The sequence below is a fragment of the Labrus mixtus genome, chromosome 11 (genome assembly GCF_963584025.1).
Source record: "Labrus mixtus chromosome 11, fLabMix1.1, whole genome shotgun sequence".
Classification (NCBI taxonomy): Eukaryota; Metazoa; Chordata; class Actinopteri; order Labriformes; family Labridae; genus Labrus; species Labrus mixtus.
The window spans coordinates 21,886,763-21,907,507 of record NC_083622.1 but is presented as its reverse complement, the minus strand read 5'-3'; the positions used below and the strand labels follow the sequence as shown (position 1 = coordinate 21,907,507).

At 41.9% G+C, this 20,745-nt stretch overlaps 1 protein-coding gene across 3 annotated transcripts in view; it reads right to left on the bottom strand.

Moving 5' to 3' along the window:
- The window catches only part of LOC132984180 (transcription factor HIVEP3), a 48,431-nt gene extending 27,939 nt beyond the window's left edge, over window positions 1–20,492 (bottom strand). For all 3 annotated transcript variants that reach the window (XM_061050883.1, XM_061050886.1, XM_061050884.1), the window contains exon 1: window positions 20,229–20,492. The gene's annotated coding sequence lies outside the window, so the exon portion shown is untranslated. The remainder of the gene's footprint in view (window positions 1–20,228) is intronic.
- Window positions 20,493–20,745: the final 253 nt, after the last annotated feature.

Genomic DNA, 20,745 nt, shown 5'->3' with positions numbered 1-20,745 from the left:
CACAAGCGGTGAAACCGGCAGATTTGGGAGTATTCAGAGAGGGTTCTCTCTGTTCCAAGGGTAGATTATTTCAGACGTGTGGTTTTCCAGTAAACTGACCATCCTCTGTCCTTATGACTGTGGTGTTGTGATAGAAACAAAATCCATTTTTAAGAGGGAGCCCACCTAGAGTATAAACGCCACTATGGCTCAATATTACTGTACCTGTTTGTGTTTATTTAGAAACAAAAAAAGTTGGGGTTTGGGTTGGGCTTTAGGGAAAAACATGTCAAACCTCTAAATCCAGACATGACTTGAGTGGATATGGCTTTTTCATCAGTACACTCACCACCTCCACATTAAATGAAGGCTTTTTGATCCCGATGGTACAGCCACAACATTATATATTTTAGAGCCACTTTTATACCTCTCGGTTAGCCATGAAAGCAGCATGGCTTTCGTGAAACTGGTGTCTGTTTGTTGTTTGTCAACCCCTTTGTGATGACTCAAATATTTCAACCACTATCTGATGGATTCTTTTCAAAATTTCAAGACATCTTGTGATCCAAAGGATAAATGTGTCGATGCTCTGTTATTCTTTTTTCTCTTGTGATGACCAACTCTTTTGGTAATGACCAGAATCTTTTAAATGACACTCCCATCAGTCCAGCTGTATTTTGTTTAAGGTGCTCATTAGCAAACATTGGCATGCTAAAGTCCTAAATTAAGATGCTGAGTCAATCAATCACATGGACTTGTATAGCGAGTCTCTACTCCTCTGATTACTCAAAGCACTTTTATGCTACATGTTACATCACCCATTCACACCATATTCACACTGTCATATTGATGGCAGAGGCTGCTCCATGAAGTGCCCAACTGCCAATCAGTATTACTCCATTCACACGCTGCTGGCGTAGCAGTGAGAGTCAATTGAATGCAGGAGTTGGAGATCAAAACCCAAACCTTCCGATTTATTGACTCTACCAATGAGCCACAACCGCCCCTTTATAATGCCTTCTGATTAATGACAGACAGTTTAAAAAGGCCTGCAATACAATAACTTGATCTGTATACAAACTACTGATTATCATAACAAAAATATAATTATGGTAAGGTTTTATATGAAAAAATAGTAATCTATACTTTGCACTATTCTTTGTATTTTCTACTAAACACAGTCTGGTAAGATTTAGGTTCAACCACCGGGTGCAATGGTGCCATGTCACAAGCCTTCAAACACAAAAGTTACACATTCTAAAATCTTGGAATTCATACTCAGATATACCGTATTTCCATGCAACAGTATTTTCCCAAACATAAAGAAACACACAAAGATGTAATACAGTAAATAGAAAGCTTTTTTTGTCGTGCAACCAACCAGCTTGCTAATGGAGTCGAGCGTGCCAGTCTTTTGTTAATGCCAATCAATAAGTATCCTCAGCAGATATGTTATCTGATCCTGTAAAACACTGAGAGACTGACCACCTTCTGTTTCTCTTAGCATCTCTCTCCTTTTGTCTTGTTTCTGCCATGATTTCTCTCTATTTCCTTGAGTCACCCAGAAATACACAATCCTTCTTTGCATCCAATTTTTTTTACTATTAAATCTTTACTCACGCCTTGCTACACACACTCCTTATCTTTTCCTTTTCTGTGCTGCTGAAGCATTAATAAGAACTATTGCTTGTATATGTGGCAAAGCAAACTTTGTCTCCTGCAGGGATTCTATGGGTAGTGAGTGATTATAAAAAGTAGCATGGCTCTGAGTAAAGTAGCTGCTTGGTAAGTGATACCATTTATAGAGATGATATATCATGAGCAATTTGCGCCACTAGTGAAAGCCCAGTTACTATGCAATATCATTTTTTTCTCAGTCTTAAGCCTCAGGTTTGATTTACTGCTTCAAAGGCAAAATAATCTATTGACATGAAACAAACAGCTTCATTAAGGGACAGCAGCATTCGTACAGAGTCACTGTAACAAAAATGAAACAAGATACTGAGCGTCATCTGCCGCCTGACAGCTCGACACCGAACTTCAAAATGCTGCATGAGTGAAGTGCAAATAAAATAAAAAGAGTGACAAGTCAAAGGGGGTAGCTAGAGCAGATAAATATAGAAAGAGGAACTGACATTTTCAAAAGCTGTGTCCTCCCTGCACCCACAAGTTTCACTGATGCGTGGATGTCAAGATCACAGTGCAAATTCTCCCACGCAGCTTACTGCAGCCGTTCACAGACGGCTGCTTTATATTTGCACTCTCTGTCATCAGAATGTGGCATACCTGAGATACGATCAACATCTTCAGTTAAGGCACGATAACAGAGACCTCATTGGGGGCTGACTTTACACTTGATCAGCTGAAAAAGAGAGGTATCCCTCCGGTACCTTTCACTCAGAACCTAAATTTAAATCTTGTTTGGTGGTGAAAGTTAAAAGGAGACAAAGATATCAATGAATTATTTAAATGTTTTTTCACAAGGATTAAAAGATGTGCTTCTCAATGCTGATCAGAAATAATTTGCTGTGCATTTATGGATTACCACTTCAAACCATCTTTCAATCCAAAAATCAATTAGCCAAGTTTTAGGACTATCTTTTTTCTATGAAGTCACCCATGTGGACTCCTTGCCAGTGCTGGGACAGCCTGTTGTACTTCCTCGTTCTGCAGCTGCAGCAGCTACAAAAGCCCTGCTGTAGCACCGAGCATGACCGGCTGGTGCCATTCCTTATCTGCAAATCTCAGTAACCTGTGACTATTTTAATTCAAGCTGTTAGGGATGAAGCTGAGCGCTGCCTGCACAAACACAGACACGGGGGGAGAGTCAACAGGTGGAAGCTCAGCTTGAGTGTGTTCAAACACGAGGATCAGGCCGCAGAATGTGTCAACAGCCCTCCTCTCTCCGCCTGGCAAAGGGGGGCACCCTTCTGATATGGGAGTTAACTCAAAGCTGGGCCGGTCTGAGTAATTGCTACCCGCAGTGACAAACAACTCCATTCAGCCTAAGAGTTGGTTTACAGTTTACTCTCCCTCCTCCTCCTCTGTGTGCCACTGCTACCCATTCTGCCCGTGCCACGCTGCATTAGCAGCCTGTCAACAGAGACTCTCCTGATGCATCAACGCCTTGTCAGCTGCACTTCAAACCCAAATCCACAAACACAAGCACCATGTGCCCTAACCCTTCTGTTTATGTGTTTTTTTCCCTCTCAAAGTTGAGGTGTGTGTGTCAGGGACAGAGAAAAGGAAGGAGTGTGAGACTGAGAATAACAAAATAGAGGAGAAAAATAGCATGTGCAGATGCGTAGGAGAGAGGAAGAAACACACAGGGGCATGAAGCCCTTGTGCACGGTCATTTCTTCTTCTCAGTACGTGGCTCCTGCCTACAGTAGGGACTCCATCTGCCAAATGAGACAATGTTATAAAAAGCTATCTGATGTGTACGCAGTGTGCAGCCTCTCTATCTCCAGACTGCAGCCTGAGGCGAAGTTAGACAGCTCAGAAATCACACACAACAATCAAGTGCAGCAAAAACAGTCCCTTACCATATCTGAGTATGTGTGGCGCTGTGAATTGCTGAATCTGTGCATAATTGTGAAGACATGTCAATCAGAAATTGCATTTGAGGTTTTTACTGCAAGCATACACTGCAGGGTTTTGTGATTTCTTGAACTAATTATATACGTTGAATCAAGACAGAGATTTGTTCCTCTGTTTTTGTTGCTGTACTTTTATTAGCGAGCCTAATCTTTTAATCCCCTTAGTCCTAATGTCTTGAACATCTCCCTGGCATACATCATTAAAGGGTTGATTCAAGTGCAACCAAACATATTTTCTCAGTCAGTGTCTGGTCCTGCTGGTAGTTTGGTCTTCTAACACTTTTGCCTCAATTCAAAAAGTACGGGGAGGAATAAAATGCTTTCAGAATGCTCATGAAAAGCATTATTTTCTCTTTTAAGAACCAAAATCCTGGTTCATTTGGATTATCCATACACTCCCCCCAAAGAAAAGTCACTTAAATGAATAATTACAATGTGTTTAATACATTTTCCTCAATATAAATAAATAGCTGATTATTTGAACTAAACATTTAAGTGCTTTACAGTAGGAAACACAAGAAAATGTCTGTTTCCTTCTCAAGACAATTGCAGCTGATGACTCACAGATGATCAGTTATCTAAAACCAGGATGTTATTTCAGTAACTGAACCAATGCTTCCGTTGGCATAATCAGCTGTTAACACAGCCTGGATTATTAAAATAGCATATAAATTATGTTGATTTTTTTTTTGTTCTCCTTTAAATCTCTGTGTTCCCGACACCCTTCATCACACTTCGTTTGACCTTCAGAGCACTCTCAAACTTTTTCTTACTAAATGAAGTTCTTTCGGGTTGTACAGTACAAGTATGTCCAAATATGTTTGTAATGATGATTCACTGAAGGGTTAATGAGGCTGAACATGATATGTCAGCAATCTGTGCTTGACTTATCTTTACAGTAACAGTTGTCAAAAACAGAGCCTGACTGCACTGTAAACTAAAGGTCCAGAATGATTAAGATGTCAAGCCGTGTTTCAATACCTATATGAGTGCTATAGCAACTAAGTGCCAGCAGCTAGCAGGCACACACTGCCATCATTTTCTTTTACACTTAATACAAATAAATCAAGTAAATGGAAGTATTTTGTTACAACAAAAAAACATTTTGTTACAAGGTTAAAACACATACCTTCATGTTTCAGCAAGTTGAACCCAGCCTCTACTACAAATCAACTACACTACGTGTTCACAGATAGACAGAAATGTGTCACTTGCTGAACTCATTTTGGTAAAGGTTCAGTCTAGTCTGGCCATGAGGGAAGGCAACACACAGCCACACAGTCCTGCTAGCATGGTACAATAACATATTCCTGCAAATACACACAGCTTCAGACTGAGACCAAGTCATGGTCACTCACACTGTATGGATAGTCATTTCTCTCTCCCCCTGACCACCCAGACCGCTCACATTGCTCTGGAGGGTAGCACGCCCTGAAAGTCACATGACTGGCATTAGGGGAATTAACATGCATTCCTCCAGCAGTCATCACCTCATAAAGATCTGGTTAGGGGAAACCTGACTCCAAACGCCGGCTCGCCAACTCCCTCCCCTCCACACCCAACAAGCTGCTCGTCTTCAGAGCTGCATCTTCCTGCCTATGAGCCTGATTATTTGGAACAAAACAAAACAAAAACAAAAAACGTCCTGAGAAGAGAGATGCTGTGGCTTACAAAGAAGCACACTGCAGCGTGAAAACAAGAGTATGAGTGAGAGAAAGACAATGAGAGCAGGGAAGTGAGACACTGGATTGATGTAGGAAAGGTTGTATGGATCCATTGATTTTCTGTTAGTTCTAGCCTGGTTACCAACGGCTGATTTGTCATCCAATACAAGTTGAAGTCTGCCTCTGAACATGCCCTTAGACAGGCTCCCACTCTGTATGCATCAACACACAACATACAGAGGACTGTACTAGGATAGCTTTCATGACACGATAACACCAGATAACACTGCAATCTCAGTGGAATTCTTTGTTTACCAGTTATCTGTTGAAATTGTCATGAGGAAACTGAGCTTCAATTATTAGTTCTGATTGGAAGTAACCTGTTTGGACCTTTGGAAACAGCAATCTCAGCAAGGCACTATTGAGTAGCTTATCAACAATGGTTAATGGATACTTTTAATCAAGAAAAATGTAATCGTTATTTCATTATAAATTACAGACATTGGTGTTTCTGTTCAATTTATTTAAATTTATCCCTAATTGCCAACTCAGTGAGCCACTTTTACGTTCTGCTTTTTGAAAAGCAACAATTCTTTAGATGACACAAAGCAAGGTCTCAAAAATCAAAATGTTATAATGAAAGTGTAGTCACATCTTAATATGGCAAATATACTTCTGAGAAACCAATGATGCGACACCACTTTAATTGTGAACCCTTAAAAAACGCTACAAATCCAATAAAGAAAAACCCTAAATGGTTAAAATCTGACACCAGCTACCCCCCTCAGCCAATGGTGACACAATCTGCTCACATGCAACTGTAGTTTTCTCTTTTTCAATATGGACTACATTATGTGTTTAATGTGTTTAAATACAGGGAATCTGTTACAGTTGAACAGACCTAGACTAGCTTATTCACTGTTTATAACCTGCGGTGGATACACAATCACACAATAAGTGATATAATCAACAAATCCCAAGAAGTGAATCACTTATTTCAAGAACTGACCAGTAAGTGAAACCTGGGCGATATGTATGGCTAACAAGCAAGTCATTGTAGACCTACATTCAGAGGAGTTCACTGGTCTGCTGAGCGGCAAAACAATATATTTGATTACAGTCAATCAAAGGGACATAACAGTAATTATAACATTTTTACTCAGCAAAACAGACAAAAAAGTGGGTCATTGAAATATTAATAGCAGATTTTCAGCAAATGTTTAACTTTGAGGATAAATGCAAACAATCTATCTTTTACCCATGGGAAGGGATGAAGACATGAAAAAGCTAGAGCTGGCCAGATATCAGGAACACCCACAACAGACAAACGAGAACTTTTGGAAGAGTAGAAATGTGTTTATAGACCAGTTACACAGCAGATGAGGAAGTCATAAGGCTGAACCAACAAATATAAACAAATGATATGTTGCTGCCCTGCAGTGAGCGAGGAAATCAAATCGAACGACAGAGAACATCTAATCTGGGGACTACCGGGTGTAACATTCACTGACAAAGAAGTCTGACTTAAACTGGAGAAAACAGTGCATACCATTAGATATACAAATACAAAATCTGGGGGGGGACAATGTGAAAGAGGAGCAGTTATGGTTTGTAAGTTTGAAGATCAGGACCCAGTGAAATTTTCCTGGGTTTAAATGATCACACATAGGCATACATACGCCCTAACAAGCATGTACACACACCTACACACACACACACACTGGCACCTACCAAAGTGTCACAAACACAGGAAAATCCCATGAGGCAGTCTTGGCAGAGCCGGTCTTGTCAGCCCACTGTTTTTCCTCTGCTCATTGTGGTCTGGCAAGACTCAACTGGGTTTTAGTTTGAAAGTACGTCATTGCACATAGGCTGAGCGGATGAATGACAAGTCCTGCCTTCACTTCACTACATCAACATAAACCTCTATTGGTTTAAAAGTTCAGTTTTTAGCAAAACAAGAACATTATACACCTGTTTGAAACCGTGTTGAGTTTGTCTTGTGCAATGGTATCTTGAACATTACAATGAATCACTGGGAAAATCCAGTGAAATGCAGGTGTGTAATAGTTTCAACAGAAAGTTATGCTGGATCGTATTATGCATCTGAAAAAGAACATTTAATAACATTCAGTGTATGAAGTTCAGTGAATGACGTAGGTAGAGTTTCTATTAAGCTAGATGCTAATGCCAGTATGCAAACTTTCTCAAAGCCAATCATGTTCATCAATTTAGCATGCTAACAATTTGGTATCAACTGTAAGGTTGATAGTCAAGGAAGGAGAGAAGAGTGTTGATAATGTAATGACAGAGATCTTGTTGTGAAAAAAACCCAAACCTCTGCTTTCAAAATCATTTTGGCTTCAAGAGATACTTCACCCGTTGAAACATGAATCTGTACTGACATTGGGTCATATTTGTAGTAGAAATGTGAAATACATTTTGAAGTTGAAAGATACCAAATCCCAGAATGCACAGCACCGCAGGCCACTCCCACTAAGGTCCTCTAGTTCAGTATCAGAAATACTTTATTAATCCCAGAGGGAAATTCGATCGTTACAGTTTCTCCAATATATACAATACAGCAGTAGAAATATAGTAATAAAAACATTTGCAGACATATTTACTTCAACACATGAGACCATTTCTTCAACTGATTCAGAGATTTCTTCCAGAATTGATCTTGGAAATTCCTGGCAGAAAACAGACTCTATGTCTGTGTCCATAGGCAAACAGTGAGAGCACCGACACTACCAGTCCGCCCCAGCTCGAGCCGGCCCCGGCTCCTCACCGTCGCTGACAGGCAGGCCTTATGTCTCGGCTGCTGAGCTGGCAGCGGCCGGCGGCGGCCAGCAATATAGCAATATAGCTATAGTGGTGAGCGGCCCCAGCGGCTAGCGGCCAGCGCCGGCCCCGGCAGCAGCCTTCTCGCTGCTATATTTAAATTTTTTTGCCTTCATCAGCTTTCTCCATAGAGCCTGTTCCAAGCAATATGGCGGACGTTAAGTTTAGATTCTGGGAGTGAGTTCCCACCCACTGATCTGTGATTGGTCTGTAGCTTCAGTGGTCGAAAATATGAGGAACTAGCGTTGTAGTTTCACCCCGCAGCTTCCAGTGACGCAAATATTGTCATTTTGCGTCACTGGAAGCTCACTTTTCAGACTTAGAAATACAAAGATTTTCCATCTCAGGGGAAAATGAGGGCAAGATGCACGACCATTCAAAAATACTACCAGGTTTCTAATGATACAAAGCTTAATGCAAATGGATGAAGTATCCCTTTAAGGAGAAGTCAAATAAACGTGTATTACAAAGGCAAGTAGAGAGTTAAACATGCTGAACTGCAGATATGTGCACACTTCAATAGTTCTTTGTGTATCCCAAGAAATACAGTCACATCACATGATAGTCTAAGAATTGACTACTATTTTGCGGACCTCAAGTCAGAAGTAGTTATTTAACCCAAGACTGCAGACGACTGAAAGAACCACACAACCATCCAAAGAGACACCCTGCTAGCACAGCTAAAGGTAACTGACCATAGATAGAGAATAAAATAAAATCCATCAGCAAATATCAGCCTCAGATTAAAGGCCTAGTCAGGCTTTACTGAGAAAACATTTTTCACAGCCTTCATTCGGCCTTGTTTGCTGACACACCGAGCAGAAAAGTAGAGACTTGGCCGACGAGGGCTAGAACACAATCAAACACAATGTTCACCATGACAAACTGCACTGAGGAATAATCTGATAAGGCCGTAGTTATACGGAGAAGCAATAAACAGTGGATTACACAGATTGATGGGATGAAACCCTTATACTCTGCAAAGCCAACTTGCAGCTTCTGAGTGTTTCTTTTTTGCTGACAAAAGAAGGAAATACGTGAACATTAAGTCCAGAAGAACATGCCTTCATGCAGTCTTGCAGCTACACCAAAGCCAGTGTTTCCCCTACCATTATATTAGGCTCCCCCCCCCCAACATCCCAACATCTTTTTTTTTTTAGATTTTTTTAGATTTAGATAGGATAGTGGATAGAGTCGGAAATCAGGGAAAGAAGTCATTTAAGGATACCTTTCCGATAGAACAGGACAGCTGTCATTAAAAGTAACACATGAACACCAAGATTCCTGAAAGTGTTTGTGTCTGCCCGCACCTCCCCCCCCAAAAAAAGCTGTAAACCTAAGGGAAACACTGAAAGCCATTGATAGGTCACCTCATCTATGACTTGTGTGTCTGTAATGCTGATGACAACATGAGCAAGCATTCAAACCAAAACACCAAAGTATGAGGTGCAAGACAAAGACTGCTGCTGGTTTAGAAACAGGGACAGCTCACTCTCACAAGACCCAAGAGAAGATCAATCTCAAAGGCTTAGAAAGAAACACTACGCTTCCACTCTGACAAAAAAATGTCCTTAAGAATTTATCTCAAGAAATGAACTCAAGATTTACAGCCTCAGTCATGTAGTTGTATATGCAGCATCATACCCCTTCAGCAATGTATTTGTGTGCATCTAATCTCCATTTTTGCTATAAGACAAATTGATTTCTCCTCTCCAAACCCTTCACCTCGCCTTGTCTCGCTCCAAAACTCTCACACGGGTTTCTCCTCATCTTCCTCTTCTGTGTAATTCAGGCACTCCCACAGTAATGGACACCCTCGCAGGAGCAGTGAGTATAAACTCAGCCCCGCTGCTACAGCAACTGTACCCCTAAAAAATCCTAATCAGCTTCTGAGATAGCTATGCACTCACTTTTCCAGCCTCCCTTTGTGAAAAAGAAAAAAAGAGGGATGGTGCTTGCGTCTTCTCAGCTGGTCTCGTTCTCAAAGCCGGGTAGCCCATGGTCTCCCCGAGGTTGTCAACGTAAAAATATGGCCTCCGCTCTGCAGCCGGGGATACACCAGAAGCAGCATCACCCAACAACCAGTGTCTCCACCAGCCCAGCGATCTGTCAGCTGACATCAGGACAAGAGGGGGGTCCTCAGAGGACGACACCATTAGGCATATGCGAGCTGCTGCAGAGTGTAGATTAAAGGTCCCAGCCTGCAGTGACTAAGCTGGGGTTGCTTCCTCGCAATGTGCTGACGTTTCAGAGCAGGAGAACAGGGAGGAGGTGGGGGACTACCTGGGTGTGAACACAGGGACTGCTGACTGTTTGAGGTTGTTGAGGACAGCTGGATTACATAATAGGAATTATTGGACACCCTCAGACAGGGGGAGCGCTTCCTAAACCAAACGATATCCTTTTCCCCAAAACACTGCAACCATATCTTCAAAATCATAGCCTTTATGGTGCTTTGACGATCCTACTTGCTGATACTATATTTGAAGCAGTATTCAAAATCTTCTACTGGTTCAGGAACTACTCTTATAAGATCTAATTAGCTAACTTCCCAGTTTAAACTCTTGTCTTATGTGCCTTTAGTTCAGTACGTGCTGAGATGAGCTGCAGATCACATGACCCCACTCGTAAAGTAGGGGTGCAAGAGACAAAATATAGACATTGCAATAAATCATTGTCCTCATGCGTGTGATACAATTATCAAATGGCTGATGCCAAAATTGATATTTTAATTAAAAATAAATCTCTCTAAATCAATTTCCCTGTTTATTTGATTGCATCACCACATACTTCTCACTGTGGTGCTTATGACATGGATGAGGGTAATATGAACAGAAGTTAATTTTTCAGAGAAGAAGCTGACAGTAGATACAGTCAGACAGCAGTAAAAGTAATTTAAGAGATAAAACATGATAAGACATGAAACTGACTTTAAATCACAGTGATTAAAAGATGAATCTTGCACTTTCTGTTTTGGGGGCACCTTATATTCTTAAATGTATTATTATACGATTGTTTTGCAATTAGGAGTGTAAAGTTACACAGAAGTCAAGGTTCAGTTGGTCTTTGTTATGGGGTCATGGTTCGATACGAGTTTGATACAACAGGAAAACTGTAACACAAAGGCCTACATGCATATTTCTAGACTTTTCATATATATTCTGAAACTGACAATAATACAAGTTACAGTCTGGCCAATAAATGTATGTTAATGTATGTCCAAGAGCAATGTATGATATTTATTATAAACCTGTGAGGTTTAATTCAATCACTGCTCCTGTATGCAAGTAATGGTAAGGGCCAAATAGCGGAAAAACAATCAGAAGTCTGTGGCACACTGAAAATAACTTTGCCTAGCACAATCACCTTAATCGTGGATTATGTGCGCGCGGGATGGGACAGTGTAACAAGGTTTGACCACTTTTAATAAATACTTAAAGCCTGGGTCCTGAACTATGCAATCAATCTTTATTTGTCAAAATCAAACACTTTATTTTTTAGACTAGCTCCAGTGATTGGCACCTCTTGGTTATGCTTTCAAATATTCCTTACATGTTTGACATGGTTTCAATGACGTACCTTTGAAAACCTGAATTTCCTCACAAAACTGATTTAAAGAAAATGGCAGGTCTTCTTGGGCCGCTAGGTCAACTGGCTGCATTACTCTTCTCTTCGTGTTTGCGTCTTATATTGCGCTTGTTATTTAATAGCAGTTGGCAGTCAGTCACAATCATTGTTAACACCTGTATTGGGGTGTGGAAACTGCATGTGAGTTATGATTGCCTTTTTTCTCAATTCAGAAGTATTCCTTGTATAACTGCATGCACTGAACTGTGGCGGTTCTTGAGGATTACACATATTGTTACACTCATACTTGAAAAATATAAATTTTTATATGCAATATCATTTTCATGGTCCACATATTGTGTTTATTGGATTGTACTAAAAGGTGAGTTACTCTGTGATTCTGTACCCCTACTGTACAGTATATAAACTGATGGATGGATCTCATGCCAAGAACTGAAATGTGTTTGCCTCTACTATTTGCCTTCATTCAGACTCTGTCCTCAGCTTCACCAACAATCTATCCTATCTCATCCATCCTTTGCCTCCTCGAAAGGTGTTAAAAACACACAGACTTATCCTCTCCAGCAGCAGTGTAAACATGTGGCCACAAGACCAAAGGTCTTTTTTCCCCCCCATGTTTATTTACGCAGTTACTCTGGCTGACTTTGTGTTGGGAGCTCTGTTTGCAGAGCATCATCAAAATTAAAATGTTTTCACTATTATGAGATGTGTTGTGATTGACCCTGGCTTGGGTTTCAGCACACGCACTCGCATTTCTTTGAAAGAAAGGTTGGCTTCATTATACAAAGAAAGGTTGGAACATTGGCATTTTTGAAGGCCATAATACATAGTGTACCTTCTATTTTACTTCTGTCTCTACTGGTCCCTAAAGGCCCTGACACACCAAGGCGATCTAGTTTTTGCAGTGTCCGGTCTGTCACTACTTGTCGGCCCCCGTCGGCCAACATGTTGAATAGGCATAGGCGTCGGCGGTCGGTGAGAGGAATCTCTCCGATTGGCTTTTTGGAGTTTTCATTTATCTCCAACTCTCGACACAGGTTTGGAAAAGCCCTTGAGCATGCCGCTGTAGTATCCATGTTTTCACCCATTAGTGTGGTTTCTCCTTTTTGGTCGCCTCCGCCGCTTCTTTTCTTTTTCCACTAAAAGGCAAAGGGCTGACAACGCCAGTGTCATTTTCAACTTTTTATCAGACATTATTCTCGATTAGTAGGCTACCTATATAATATGAGTGGTGCGCGACAGAGGTGTGAAAATGGTCTTGTATCATAACAACAGCCTGCTGGCATGGAGTTTTTTCCTCTCGCGTATGTGCAGAATGTACGTGGTGGTTGGCCGTCGGCTGTAGTCTTTGCGGTGTGTTCTAGTGCAACTTTTTGGCCGAGACGTGAGGCGACGTGAGGCGACGCCACTGTCGGCCTGCGTCGCCACTAATTCTTTGCCGTCTGCTTGGTGTGTCAGGGCCTTAAAACACAATCTTAGTTTAACATGAAGATTAGTATCTGAATGGGGAAGGAACTGGTTTGTGTTCTCAGCTGAAATCTTTACAGACAGGAGCACGTTTTAGTAAGTTTAGTTGGTTATTATAACTTCGGCTTGACAAAGTAACTGTTGAGCTTTAAAGTTGCAGCAACATTGAGGCAATTTATCAACAATTACCAGATTATTAAAATAGTTATTGGTTATTGATTGATGAATCTGATTGAATAAATTTGGATCATGGGACACTTCCTGTCTGGCTGACTATAAGTTTCCTAACATTCCTCTCTTCCAGTCACCATTCCTGATTTTGGAGTCATGTTTTGTGTCAGAAAATTAACAAATAAGGACATTTCTACAGGTTTGCTGAATTGAATTAGCCATGTGCATTTTGTTTCTCAAACTCATTCTTCAGTACGGAAGAGAAGCCGGGTCCTGTGGAAGATACTTCAGATTGTTTTTTTTTTTTAAATCAAAATAAAACAGGGATGTTCTTGGCATGTTTTGCAGAAATATGCTGGCACGTGATGAATCTTTCTGCTTTAGCACAGTACAAATGTTCTGTAGTGTGGAAATATAGCTTTGGTAATGCTAGAGTAGAACATGACGGGTTCTCTGGTTATATAGTAACACAGTGGAAACCTGTGTTCTGTCTAGACCAAGTCTGAAAAGTTGTTTGTAGGAATGCTCACATAAATATTGACCTTCAATTAGATGAAACAGACGCCTTCGCTCTGAGGCTGCGATATGGAGGCATCAGCAAAAACACTGCTCACATAAACATTCACAAAATATATATAAACATACAGACATACCTACACAGTGTACAGAAACCCATCGTGTCTAAATACACCTTTGCTTGCAGGACTGACATCACATATAAAACAAAACCTGCAGTGTTTTGGTCCTTCGTGACCTCAAACAAGATGTCACACCTAGCAACGCAAAACCACAACAAAAACTACCACTTCTACTCTTACGCAGCATGCAAAGACAACTAAATCTGTAGAGTTTTCTGCCCTTTAGTGGGGTGAGACCAAATGACCTTCCCTGGTGATGGCAGACGACCACGCTCCTGCATAATTAACAGCATCTAAAACGAGGTGTTCTTTATATGACCTTACCTGACAATGTCAGGGCACAGCACACCTTCAGGGACTATGTGGGAAAAAAACAAATGCAGCACACTCACAGACCAACATGAAAATGGTAAACCACAGGGGGAAAAAAAGCCAAACCCAAAAGTTTTCCTTTGCAGGTTTCACAGGGTCTATAGAGAGTACAGCTGAAGGAAAGGATGCAAGAGTCACACTCTACTTCTGTGACAGTGGTATGTTAGGAGAGGGTCGTGTTGGAGAATCACCAGCGGCCTTGATTTACTCAGGAGATCTGCATCAGGGTTGGAAGTATTTTTTCACAAAGCACTCTGACCCTCCTGCAGAGCAGAAATCCCTCCAATCCTTACTCACTCTGATACTGCAGGGGCGACTTACACACCCAGAATAAGCCTCCACAAGAAAGGAGGAAAGAGAGAGAAGAGAGACAAACCAGAGGAGAAAAGGGAAAATGAGGTGAGAGGGGGATAAACAAATGGAGAAGGAGAGGACAGGATAGAAGATAACAGAAAAGTGACTAATGAGGGGAGGAAAGAGGTATAGAGAGAGAGACAAGAGTATAGAGGAAATAAAATATGAGATAAGAAGAAACACAAGCAGGCAGCAAAAGAAAAGATGATAGAAGAGGAAGAGTAAAAAGAGGAGAGAAAAGAAGGTGCAGAAGAGGGGGAGAACAAACATGAGGAAACACATGATTGGAGAGGAGATGAAAACAAGAGGAGAGGGGGAACAAGGGTGTTGAAAAGAGATGAACAAACAGGACAAAGAAGTAATAAATAATAAAAAAAATATTTTTTTAAATGAGGAGTAGAAAAAGAAGGGAAAAAGTGTAGATTCTAGAAAAATAAATTGGGGAGAAAGTAAAGCAGAGAGCAATCTCAGAAACCCAAACTATCATCTGACGATGATACATGCCTCTGGGAAGGCTGCTCAACTTTTGGGTTGTAGAAAACAGTTAGCGTTTAACTTCCAGACAAGACTTCCTGTTCTGTGTGCTGCATTGTTTACGGTCCACTTGAGAAGCAACCCTGTTCAGATCAAAAGAGTAGCTATTTCCCCCCCTGCAGATCACTTCTTTTGGTTCATTACACCCCACTGAAGGGGCATCTGTTCATGTATTTCTAATAAGTCTCAGTTTAACTGTCAATAGTAAGTAACACCGAGGCTTCACTCTGGCTAACTTCAGTGTTACGAACCCAAAAAAGAGAAACCGATTCTCTTGTGATTTACTCGTAACTGACGTGTCTTCAGTTTCCCGAAACAACATCATGTTGCAGATTTGTAAAAAAAAAAGTCAAAATGTAAGCTTTGTCAACCCTGTCCGCAATAGGAGAAGAAAAGTACTGTTTGTTGCTTGTTTGTTGAATGGAGGGCAGGATCAATCACTTCAGATGCATTCCAGGAAGTTAAGAAATCTAAATGTTGTGATTGGCTTTTGTGAAAAAGTGTCAAGCAGTTTGTTTGCTCAAATTGATATTTTTGATGTAACCGATTCTTGGCTGCACTTGTAAGCAAATATCTGTTTATATCGACAAATACATTGTTGTCAGATTACAGCCTGTGGGTTTCTTTTCAGAGACTGTTTTTTTTCTAACATATACAGTAGGAAACATCTGATACACAGCCTGCTGATATGTGATTGTTCAAAACTACTCTGACTAAAAATGTACAACTAACAACAAGAAGAACACTTCTTGGTGAAAAGCACTGATTCTACAATTTAGAGGTTAAGCAGAAAGTTATCTTTGCAGTTAATTAATCAGCAAAGACTCATGTAAACAGACAAGTGGAGATTCTTGTGATCAGTGCAGCTGCTGTGTGAGCTCAGGGGTGTGGTCAGAGGGCGTCCTGAGACCCAGAGAGAGAGGGAGAAATTAAGAAGAGGTGGAGATATCTAGACATGTAACACAACACTTCGCCTGTGTCATCGATCAATACACACTCAAGGCGTGCTACTTGAGCTAAAAACCAAACAGAATCCTTCCTGAAAGCTGCTGCAGCCATATCTTAATATCAGTGTATGTTTGATAAGCTAATACGTGTGTTATCAGCGTTTCCATGTAGTCATCAGCTTCTCCCAGCGTTACACAATCCTTAACAATGACATACTGGCAGACATGCCTCCAGACATACCTGTGGTGGTAAAGCTATGACGAAGCACACTGCAACAATCACTGTTACACAACACCGGCCACTGTGGAAAGTGAACACCTGCACAACAATGTCCCTACTGTTGATACAAGAAGTAAACAAGAATGATCAGGACATTTACAGAGGAGAGGAACCAAAACGGCTAAACTTCTCAGGATGACAGAACAACATGGCCAGAAACGATGTCGTGATGTTTTTTTGAACTTCTATCCATCACAGACAGAAAAAGAACCTCTACATACCGCAAGCTAACTGTGCAGAGGGAGCTAATGATTAACTTGTATGAAGGGAGAGATTGAAAGAGTAACCACTCCGACTGTAACAACTGCCCTGCTTAACTCACACATATAGCATCGTAATACCACAAACATACTACACATCCTAACACTCGTCAGACTTACTAACACACATACACTACAGACTCACAAACTACACAACAACATTCAAAAACACATCACACATACACCTGAGACTACTACAGCCACAGTAACACACCCACTACAGGCTCACTCACACAGAATCACACACACTACAAACTCACTAACACACACACACACACACACACACACACACACACACACACACACACACACTATAATAGAGTATACTCACTAACACATGCTGGACAGACCATCTAACACACTCACACACACTGAAGACCCACACGTACACAACAGACTCACTACAAAATTAAAAACACACACACACACACACACACACCAGAGAATCACAAAAACACATACACGACAAACTTAGTTACACACACACCTCAGTCCCAATAACACACTCACATTACAGAGCAACACGCTCTTACTTCCCCCTGGCACACAAAAGGAAATTCCATCTTCATTTGAAGAAGGGGCGGTAAACACACTGGTCTGGGCCAGAGGTTGAGTTGAGGCCACTCACACTCTCACACACACACACACACACACACACACACACACACACACACACACACACACACACACACACACACACACACACACACACACACACACACACACACACACACACACACACACACACACACACACACACACACACACACACACACACACACACACACACACACACACACACACACACACACACACACACACACACACACACACACTGATGACAATAATACAGAATCAGAGCTCCGGGCTGCAGACCAGATCACAGATAAAATAACAGAAGATAAATGATCTCTTCATCACAACTGCATGCATGCATTACAATTATTAGGCCAGTGGGGCATTTGTTAAGTTGCCAGGCTGGCACTCCTGGCCTCCATTTTGCATTTTATGAGTGTGTGTGCGTGGGCATGTGTGTATAAGGTCTTGTTCCTGGTTTACTGTGGTCTTCAGCACTACAGTGGGTCTATTATTCTCAGTGCTTCAGAGAGCAGGATTAATGAGCAGAGCAGGGACATGAAAAGGTTGTGTCCACCAGTCACCACGATTTTACAGCGTGTGTGTGTGTGTGTGTGTGTGTGTGTGTGTGTGTGTGTGTGTGTGTGTGTGTGTGTGTGTGTGTGTGTGTGTATTTCCTTGAAGGCCACTGCTAACAATGGTATCCTTCATCCATGCAACCACACTTAAACATGCTCATACATGCCATTACCTTAACACTTTGTGTAATTTGTCGAGCATGCAGTCATGTGTGAAGCAGAACAGACTGCCAGCGAACACACTTGTTCACTTTTTCAGCAGCTCTACAGGCAGCACAGCATCCGTGTAACACCTCCGTGTTGCACATCAAGGGTTCAGGCTCACCTGTCACTCTGACTCTGCGGATCATCCCATGATCCTTTGCCCTGTTTTGGCCTGCATTATCAAACCTTGTTATCTGAAGGGGAAGTGTGTCTGAAGGTCTGAGCAGGAACTCCGCATGATCCTGTCCCCGCCAAGAGCATTTCATGCATTTAAATCAACACGTTGCCACCTGCAAGGCTGACTCTGTGTGAGAGATGGAGAGGGGATGGTATGGCAGGTGTGTGTGTGTGTGTGTGTTTGTTTGTGTGTGTGTGAAAAAACTATACAGCTCAGTGTCAATTGGCAGAGATCTGGGCTTCTCCATGTGGAGTGTTGCTTGTGCCAGGAGGAGACACAGAGACACACACACACACACACACACACACACACACACACACACACACACACACACACACACACACACACACACACACACACACACAAACCTGTCTGAGTAACTGACTGAGGCCTTCAGTAATCAGTGTTAGTACTTACAGACAGTTACGTTTTGCTTTTACTGACCCTGAATAAACTGATTGCACAAGTCTACAGCTATGATAGTGAATACCAAAAGCTTTCTGCAATAGACTGGCAGTTGAATTCTATGAAAAACAGGTCATACAGCTACACAGAATATATAGCACATTCACTTCCAGCTTTAAAGCACGGTAATTATTATGAACAAGCCACCCTGTAACACTTCAGCCAAGTTACAATGGTAGAAAAACATCAAAGTGTGTCTGACTCACAGCTTTTATCCCTGTCTATGTTAAAACCTTAAATGGCAGTATCCCTAAAGCCCAGATTTTTTTCTTAATCATCAAAAACTTCATGAAGTGAAACAATCTTGGAAATTTGTAAAGAAATTGGAGCAGGGCTCTCCTTGGGTGCCTGCTGAGCTAGCGCCTTTCTCCAGCCAGCACCACAAGTGGTCTTGATCCAGAGCGGAGTGGAGCCCTGTAAGGCTGCCACTTTGTGCTGATTCAATAAGAAATAATTGCATATTGGCCACTCTCCACTCGTTCCCCTTTCACCACCATGCTCTGACACTTCACTCTGTCCTGCATGTGCTGGAAGTTACAGGACTAGATCCACAGAGAGGAGAAGGACACTGCAGCATGGCTGGGCTGGATGGACACATTGCAGTGAGGACAGACACACTTGACCTCCAATAATATTAAAAAATATTTTTTCTGCAGCACCTCCCTTCAGGGCAGACAGCTGCCACTGAGGTCTTCATCTGCAGAGAGAAACACACTTCACTTCCTGCAAAACTGCCATGAGATACACAGAGAGCAAACAGACAGACAGAGATTGATAGATAGATAGATAGATTTCCTTGTACATAGTCGAGTTGACTTGTCACTCTGTTCGGCATATTCCTTGTAAATAAATACTTTTAAGGAAACTTTCAAATAGAAAGACATGTCAGATAACATCCATTATTATGTAGCAAACCTCCTACCACAATAATACTGCTCTTATGCTGCATAAGGCTGAATGTGAAACATCATAACAGAAACAGAAGAGTTGCCAAAATAAACCTGTGGGGTCATCTTTACCTCTTTATCACACAAACCCCGATTAACTGTGTAGGCTACTAAAAGTATGATGTCATCTGCTAAAAAATCTCCCGCGTGTAGGTGTAGCCCGTCGCAAAGGAGTTCATCGTGAATCTTAAACTTGTGCGTAGCCTGCGTGCGTCCTCGCGCACTGTTGCTCTCCTCGCTCGGTTTATTATATAGGACAAACGGGGTGAATGGAAGAACATGATGAAGCATATGCTGTCAGCTGGACGCGTGCAGTGCAGCGCCCCCGGCGCGACTCCCAGACGCGCGTTTATGGACCAGTCTGATCCCTCTGATCTGACCGCTGCTAAAGTCTGCATGAAGCACATCCTCGGCTTTTTCCATCACGTTTGATTTTGACACATAACGACACTGCCCAACTTCATGTCACACTCTTAATGTGAAAGCATTCCTGCGCGGAACTTCACAATTTCAATTTGACACCCATTCTGACACAACTGAAACTAACTAATAAACAAGCACTGATGTGATAGTTAATATTTACCAGCTTTCTTCAGTGTGTGCGCTGCAGCCATTTATCCCGAAGCGAAAGGGCCAGAAGTCCGCATTTCCTGGATTGCGCTGTGCCGGATAGAGCTGCTGTCGCTGCCTGCGTTTGAGCGCAGGGAGAGCCTGAGGGGCTCTGGGTGCTTCCCACCGTTGTGTCAGGCCGAACAGCGATGCCACATTCAGCTGATCGCCACAACAAAACAACATCTCGCCCTACGCCAAACACACTCCGCGGCGCCACCCCGCACGACAGGTCCGGTGGGCGCCGCCCCATTTCAGTCTCCACCAGTGAACTGGCGCGTCGAGCCCGCCTCATGAATAATCATGAGCAGGCAGCAGCAGCCATTGGTTTAAAGAAGCAGTTCCTGGTTAATGTTATTAATTCTAATTAGCCAGGCAGCCTTTTGCAGAGTCTTTTAATGGAGAGTGATTGAAGTAATCATGATGCACAAACTGATCTGAACTGCTTCCGCTCGCTATAACTCGATGATTCAGCTGCAACATTTCACCTC